Source organism: Chenopodium quinoa, unplaced genomic scaffold, assembly GCF_001683475.1.
Source record: "Chenopodium quinoa cultivar QQ74 unplaced genomic scaffold, ASM168347v1, whole genome shotgun sequence".
Lineage (NCBI taxonomy): Eukaryota > Viridiplantae > Streptophyta > Magnoliopsida > Caryophyllales > Amaranthaceae > Chenopodium > Chenopodium quinoa.
In genome coordinates this window covers 158,493-167,052 of record NW_018742726.1, presented here as the reverse complement: position 1 = coordinate 167,052, position 8,560 = coordinate 158,493, and the positions used below count along the sequence as shown (strand labels likewise).

The window sequence follows — 8,560 nt, the reverse complement described above, 5'->3', positions numbered from 1 at the left end:
TAAGTGAGATGTTGCCAGATGGGAATGAAATTCCTAAGTCTTACTATTACGCTAAGAAGCTCATGTGTCCATTTGGTTTGGAGTATAAGAAGATACATGCATGTCCTAATGATTGTATTCTTTACCGAAATGAATATGAAAAATTGGAGGAGTGTCTAAGATGCAAGAAGTCGCGCTACAAGCGCAAGAGTTGCAATGCTGGTACGAAGGGACCTCCTGCTAAGGTGTTGTGGTATCTTCCCATAATTCCTAGGTTTAAGCGTCTCTTCTCTTTACCAAAAGACGCTAAAAACTTGAGGTGGCATGTAGAGGGAAGAAAGAAAAACAGAATGCTGAAGCACCCAGCCGTCTCCCCGCAATGGAAGAACCTTGATATGAAGTTTAGGGAATTTGGTGATGAAGTCAGAAATTTAAGGCTTGGTTTGTGCACGGGCGGGATGAATCCATTTGGCACTCTTAGTACCCAGCACAGCACATGGCCGGTACTTTTAGTGATCTACAATTTGCCTCCTTGGTTGTGCATGAAACGGAAATATGTAATGCTTTCACTCTTGATATCGGGGCCAAGGCAACCTGGAAACGACATTGATGTGTATCTTGCGCCATTGGTTGATGATTTGAGAAAGATGTGGGACGAAGGGGTTTTCGTGTTTGATGCTCATAAGAATGAGATGTTCACATTGCGTGCAACTCTTATGTGGACCGTTAATGATTTTCCTGCATATGGCAACTTGTCTAGGTATAAGAATAAAGGGAAAAAGGCATGTCCCATTTGTATTGATGATACGCCAAGCAGACGCCTTGATCATTCTTTCAAACAGGTGTATTTGAGGACAAGAAGGTTGCTCAGGCGCGATCACCCGTACCATCGGCAGAAAAAGGCATTCGATGGGACGGTGGAGGAGGGGACTGCTCCTAGGCCACTGACTGGTGAGGAGGTTTACGCTCGGGTCAAGGGTGTACGAACAGTATTTGGAAATCTGAAAAAGCGGCGGAATCAGTTGCTCTCTTTAAAAAAGAATCAATCTTTTGGTTGCTCCCGTACTGGAAAGAACATGACGTTAGGCACTGTCTTGATGTAATGCATATAGAGAAGAATGTGTGTGACGCTCTTGTGGGAACGCTGATGAATATTCAAAACAAGACAAAGGACGGAAAGGGTGCACGTTTAGATTTGGAAAAGATGGGGGTGAGTCCAGAATTGTGGGTTCAGCAAAGGGTTAGTAAGGGAAAGGAACAGAAAAAGGAAAAAGAAATGGGTTCGAAAAAGGGAAAGGCCGCGGATGCGTCGAAGAAGAAAAATGAGGGAAAAGCCAAAGAGGGGAAGGCCTATTTACCTCCGGCTTGCTACACATTGTCAAAAGTAGAAAAACGGATTTTTTGTGAATGTCTGTATGGAATTAAGGTTCCATCAGGGTACGCATCTAACATGAAAAGATTTGTATCCTTAAATGGAGAATTGAAGCTGACAAGTATGAAATCCCATGATTGTCATGTTCTGATGCAAGTTTTTCTACCAATTGCAATACGTGGTATTTTGCCAAAGCACGTGAGGGAAGCTATTACAAGCCTCTGTTTGTTTTTCAATACAATATGTAGCAAAGTGCTTGATCCTTGTACCCTTGATTCTTTACAGGCGGATGTGGTTGTGACTTTGTGCAAATTTGAGATGTACTTCCCGCCCTCGTTTTTCGACATAATGGTGCATTTGATTCTTCATTTGGTGCGTGAGATTAAGTTGTGCGGTCCAGTGTTCATGAGGTGGTGCTATCCTTTTGAAAGACATATGGGTACATTGCAAGATAAAGTTAGGAATCGGGCTCACCCGGAAGGAAGTATGATTCAAGGGACCGTGGCCGAGGAGATTGGTAATTTTGTGGCCGACTATATAGCCGTTGCTGAACCTATTGGTATTCCTACTTCTCGACATGAAGGTAGACTTGATGGTCATGGCACAATCGGGTCAAAACGAATGTCACTTGATCGAGAGCAGTTCTTACAAGCACACCTTTATGTGTTGCACCATGTTGCAGATGTTCACCCATATTTAGACGAGCACATGGCTAGTTTGCGTGATGAGTTTCCGTCGAAAGGTGAAAGGGCACTGATGCAGTTGCACAACAAGAAGTTTGTGAGTTGGTTTCGTGATCGCGTGATGGGTGGAATGGATGAGAGTGTCACAGCTATAGTAAGGTGGCTTGCTTATGGTCCTAGGGATGATGTTCGCTCATTTGAGGGATATGACATAAATGGGTTCACATTTTGGACTGAGCGTCAAGATTTGAAATCATCCTCGACCCAAAACAGTGGTGTAACGGTTGTGGCATCGTCAAGGGAGTTTGCAAGTGCTAAGGATAAATCACCTGTTGGTGCAGAGTTGTCATACTACGGTCGAATTCAAGAAATATGGGAGCTTGATTATTGTGACTTCACGATTGCTCTTTTCCGGTGTAAGTGGGTTGATAATATCAAGCGTAACGTCAAATTTGATGACTTTACTCTTGTAGATCTTGGAAACCTGAATGATAGTGCAGAACCATTCATCCTTGCATCTCAAGCTAAGCAGGTGTTTTACGTATCTGACCCTGCCGACTCAAAATGGTCTATTGTGCTAGCCGGCAAAAGAAGAATCCTTGGCATTGGAGATGTTGAGGATGAGGAAGAATATGATGCCTTTGATGACTCGGCACCTTTCACTGTTCCTAGACCTGCTGATCCAAATGAGAAAGACAACCAAGCCAATTACATGAGATCAGACCATGATGAAGGAATATTAGATTGAGGTACTGTATATTTTCTGTTAGTTTTAATTGCGGGCGTAGAAAAAATTAAAAAATCACATTTTAGGTGAAAATGAATGAAATTGTTGAATTACTTGCCCATTTTTCTTATATTCTTTTAAATGAATAAAGTAACTTGCATCACCGTTTCTATGTTTATTTGTATTATAATTCAGCAATTTATATATGATTATAAGTTTACCTTACAATTCAGCAGCTAATAACGTGTTATGTTTGTAATGACAAGTTTTAACATCTAATGGCGGAAGATCGATACCGTGTTCGAGTTGAGGATGTTGAATCTCATTCAGATGATTCATCTAATGATGGGGACCAGCCGTATGATGTGAACAAGGAAACTAATTTGGGTGAGCCAGAAGATCAGGCGCAAGATGTATTAGAGAGAATGATAGATGAGTTTGAAATTGCAGCTGAGCAAGCGCCTCCAATCGATAATGCCATTATGGAGCCGTTTCGTGAGGATCAAAGTGGAGGGGGGGTGCAGGCACCAGCGAAGAAAAAGCAGAGGGGTCCGACGACAGCTTTCAAGAAACCTGTCGGTCCTATGGTCTTTGAGTATGAAAGGGTAGGGCAACCCTCAGGTAAATTGCGGCGTCAGTATGCTGGTCAAGTTGGGATATGTGCGCGCAAAATCCCCATTACGTTTCGTATGAGCGACGTGTCTACAGGCTTGATTGACACGTTTTGGAATGATACCAGGGTAAAGTTTATGGATTCCACATTATTTATAAACAATTTTAATTTATTGTTATGTTATGGGCAAACTAATAATGTTTGTTATTTGTGCTTGCAGAGTCTATTTAACATTCTAAATGAGTACGCCAAGCGAAGGGTGTTTGAATCCTTACTTGCGGCTAGATTCAGAAGCTTCAAGTGTAACTTAGTTCGTCGGTTTATCACAAAGAAACTTGTGAGGAAACCAAAGAACAAGAAAGGAGGTGGCAGTGATGATGATGTCATCGATGAAGAGAAACTCCCATGGAAAATATGGCCTAACATATCGAAGGATGATTGGGACGCTTTCGTTCTTCAAAAATGTAAAAAAGAAGAAATTGTAAGTTTAAAGAACTCTGATGAAAATTGTGTTGTAATTTATCGTCTTTTTTTATTAGAAATGAAACTAACATGTCTTTTTATGTAGGAAATGACGGAGCAGAATTCCAAGAATGCATTGCAAAAGCAATACCGCCATCATATGGGAGCAATGACGTATGATGAATGGAGGGATACGTGGGTGAGTGAAGGAGTATACCCCACTACGCTTCTAGGGTCCTCCACAGCGCCGTCTGACTCCACGACCAGTACTTTGGTGAGTCGTGCTGGGGATTTCTTTTGCTCTATGCATTCGCGGGACAAGAAAACCGGAAAATGGTCCATCAAGGCTCCGGAAACCAAAGAAATGACAGATAAGCTCGTAAGCAACTATGAACTAGTGAACTACATTATTCATTTGCATGTATATCACTTTATATAAACACTTACTTCATGTTGCCATTTTGTTTTTGCTACAGCTTGAGTACACTGGAGAGCTTGTTGAAGGCAAACTCGTCCCGACGGTAGAGAAGGACCCCTTCACCTTGGCTATGGGAAAGCCCTACCATCCGGGACGGGTATTAGGTGCTGGGGGGAGCTTGCTAGGATGGGAGAAGGTAATGGGTCCCGAATATATCAAATATGGAAGATCCCGAGCAAGTGTGAACTCGCCACAGAACTTCGATGCCATAGTGGCATCAATTAAAGAACAAGTGCGCAATGAGATGCGTGAAGAGTTCAATGCATGGGCGAAGCAAATGAATTTTCCAACCTTGCCCTTTTCCTCGACAACACCGGACAACTTAAGTAGCCACCCACGAAGAGAAGGAGAACATGAGATAAATGCACGCGAGGAGGTACATGATTAGAATTCAACTCTATCAGTTTTGATATGTTGAGTTACGTGGGTACGGTTCTAATTAATGTTTCACTATCAATACACTATTGCAGATTGGTACTCCTTCACATGCGAACTCAAGGGGGCTTGATACTCCGACACCTCATCACTTTCCTATTCTGCAGGTGATTTTATACTTACTTGTTTGGATAATGATATTTGTTTTTGGATTGTGTTGTGAAATGGTTAAGTTGGCTGTGAAATGGTCAAGTTCGCTGTGTTGTGTTGTCAGTATGCTTTGTTGATGTGATGTGTTGTTGTTGTTTGCTCTTCCTTCTCCTTCTCCTCCTCCTCCTCCTCCTTCTCTTTCTTCTCCTTCTCCTTCTCTTTCTCCTTCTCCTTCTCCTTCTCTTTCTCCTTCTCCTTCTCCTTCTCCTCCTCCTCCTTCTCTTTCTTCTCCTTCTCCTTCTCTTTCTCCTTCTCCTTCTCCTTCTCCTCCTCCTCCTTCTCTTTCTTCTCCTTCTCCTTATCTTTTTCCTTCTCCTTCTCCTTCTCCTTCTCCTTCTCTTTCTCATTGGGAAGCCGAGAAGGTAGGAGAGGCTGCAGCTGCACTTCGCGCTCGGGTTTTTTTTTTTTTTTTTTAACTAGCACCTAAGATACTTAGTTATCAATATTTATGGCTTGATACGGTTCAAAAAAAGCAATTTCACAAGTTTTAGGTTCATTTAGAGTATTTACGGCTCGAAATGGCCTAAATGAGTTCTAACTTGCCCATTTTTCATGATTTTAGCTCAATGCTTGATTTAACTCCTATATTACACCTAAGATACTTAGTTATGAATATTTATGGCATGAAACAACCTAAAAAAAGAAATTTCACAAGTTTTAGGTTCATTTAGAGTATTTACGGCTCGAAATGGCCTAAATGAGTTCTAACTTGCCCATTTTTCATGATTTTAGCTCAATGCTTGATTTAACTCCTATATTACACCTAAGATACTTAGTTATGAATATTTAAATGAAGTATCTTCCTAATTGGTGCAGGAAGAGACCCGTTGTGAACTTCTTCACCCGGGCGAATCATATGATGGACCTTTGAATGTTGTTGCCTATGGTAGTGCACAACCGGCCGAACAAGGTACAGTCCATCTTCGACCTCTTCTGCCTGAGCATTATTCTGTCGGGATCCATTCTGTGGTTCCCGGGTTCGAGGACATCTTAATACCTGTGCCCGTGGAGGAGGATGAGTTCACTACACTCTGGGCAGCAAAAGGTAGTTTTGTGCAATGGCCATCTGCTTGGATACGGTTGATGAACCAGGTAATTAAGATTTAGATTTCACGCTTTAATCTTTTTTTTCCCAAGAGTTGGATGGAAATATTTTCTAACCATTTGTATGATTTGTCTTATTAGCCATCGAGGAAAAGCCAAACTCCAAAGAAGAGGGTGGAGGGGCCAAAGAACGGGAGTGAACATGGCTCGGTGAGTGGAAAGGCGTCGATGAAGAGCCCTTCACGAGGTTCAGCTACGCAAGCTACTCCATTAGTTGAAGACACGGTGCTTCAATCGCTATCCCAGGAGTTAGCATATTTGCACAACCGTGTTTGCGTGTTGCCTAATGACAGCCCCATCCGAATTCAACTTCCTAAGGAAATGTTCCACTACGATGATGATGCAACGGCATGGCTATTCAAAGAAGATGTCAAGGAATTTCTAAGTGGTGCAATGCTTAACATTTCCCTCATTCAAATATCCATGAGGTAATTCAACTGGTACTCAATTTATGTTATTCAGTTTAGTGGTGTTTGTCATTTGGTTTTCGATTAACATTGTGTTATCATGCATGCAGAGCACTCCAGGAGCAAATATGGGAGCTTGAATCTCCTTGTCAAGTTGGGTGGTTGTGCCCTGAGCAGATGTCCACTGCTAGAATCGTAGGAAACTCCGCTGACGTGTTGTACTATGTTGAACGGGGTATCAGGCAATCAGTGAGTGCGGGAGACAAGTTTATATTCGTCCCATACTATGAGGAGTACGTCTGGTTATGCTAGTCAAGTTCATGTGTTTTCCCAGTTTATTTGTTGTAAGGCTAACTATTGATTTGTTTGTCTCGTGTGTAGTTATCATTGGACCCTACTTGTGATTTTTGTTTCCAGTAACACAATCTTCTACTTTGATTCTACTCGGTTACCTCAAGTAAGAAAGCGCCTCGTGAAGTCCATACTGCAAAAGTAAGCATCTAGTTTGTTTCACTTCTTGTTATTCATTTTCATATCTGAACTCATATGTATTGATTATACTAGTCAAATTTTGAACTTATTACTTTGATTTTTTGTAGTACCATGAAGAAGATAAATCCTCGATCTCCTCGAGGTCCTACATGGAAAGCACCCAAGGTAATTCACCCATGGTGTTGTGATTTTCTTAATTTACAATGCTTAAGATGTTGCTTATTTTCTGTGCATTTTGATTCATGTGCTTTGTTTCTCATGCTAGTGCGCACAACAGGAAAACGGAGTTGACTGTGGCCTATACATGATGAGATTCATGTATGACATAGTGATGAGTCATTGTACAGACACACGTCAGCTTGAAGAGGTATGCCATTTTGGTTGAAATTGCGTCCCAAAACCTCTTACTTGCTCTTTTCTTGTAATATCAAGCATTAGACACCTATAACTAAGTGATAATGACATGTTTTAACTAGTTATGAGTTCAATAAACATGAATTGTAGAAAATAGGCATCATAGTAGCCAAAATGGCCTTACTTGAGCCATTTTGGTTGAAATTACGTCCCAAAACCTCTTACTTGCTCTTTTCTTTTAATCTCAAGCATTAGTCACCTATAAATAAGTGATAATGACATGTTTTAACTAGTTATGAGTTCAATAGAAAAGAAATTGTAGAAAATAGGCATCATAGTAGCCAAAATGGCCTTACTTGAGCCATTTTGGTTGAAATTGCGTCCCAAAACCTCTTACTTGCTCTTTTCTTGTAATCTCAAGCATTATTTACCTATAAATAAGTGATAATGACATGTTTTAACTAGTAATAAGTTCAATAGACAAGAATTGTAGAAAATAGGCATCATAGTAGCCAAAATGGCCTTACTTGAGCCATTTTGGTTGAAATTGCATCCCAAAACCTCTTACTTGCTCTTTTCTTGTAATCTCAAGCATTAGTCACCTATAAATAAGTGATAATGACATGTTTTAACTAGTTATGAGTTCAATAGACATGAATTGTAGAAAATAGGCATCATAGTAGCCAAAATGGCCTGACTTGAGCCATTTTGGTTAAAATTGCATCCCAAAACCTCTTACTTTCTCTTTTCTTGTAATCTCAAGCATTAGTCACCTATAACTAAGTGATAATGACATGTTTTAACTAGTTATGAGTTCAATAGACAAGAATTATCGAAAATAGGCATCCTAGTAGCTAAAATGGCCTTACTTGAGCCATTTTGGTTGAAATTGCGTCCCAAAACCTCTTACTTGCTCTTTTCTTGTAATCTCAAGCATTAGTCACATTTAACTAACCCCAATTATTATTACTTCACTTCTACTAACTCACTTTTTGTGTATTCTAAGTTTTGCAAGGGGCAAACGGGACAGCCATACACGAGCGAGGAACTCCGTGAAATTCGGGAGATGTTGGCGACCTACATCACATTTAATTTGTAAATATCGTTTACTAGCTAGCTACTTCATCAATCCTAGCCTTAGCTTACTAATTATGTACTATACATGAAACATTTTTCTAATTTATATCATCTCTTGCGATTGTTATTATTAATTATTTATGTATTGTTATTAATAATACTAATTATTGTTACTATTATCATAATTATTATTATTATTATTACTATTATAATAATAATTATTATTA

The 8,560-nt window shown here is 40.2% G+C and overlaps 1 long non-coding RNA gene across 1 annotated transcript; it reads left to right on the top strand.

The window, feature by feature from the left end:
* Nucleotides 1-7,048: 7,048 nt before the first annotated feature.
* Nucleotides 7,049-8,322, top strand: LOC110723229. The gene is made up of 3 exons (XR_002511685.1): nucleotides 7,049-7,067; nucleotides 7,168-7,269; nucleotides 8,263-8,322. It is a non-coding gene; the product is annotated as an uncharacterized LOC110723229 (long non-coding RNA).
* The last annotated feature ends 238 nt before the right edge of the window (nucleotides 8,323-8,560 follow it).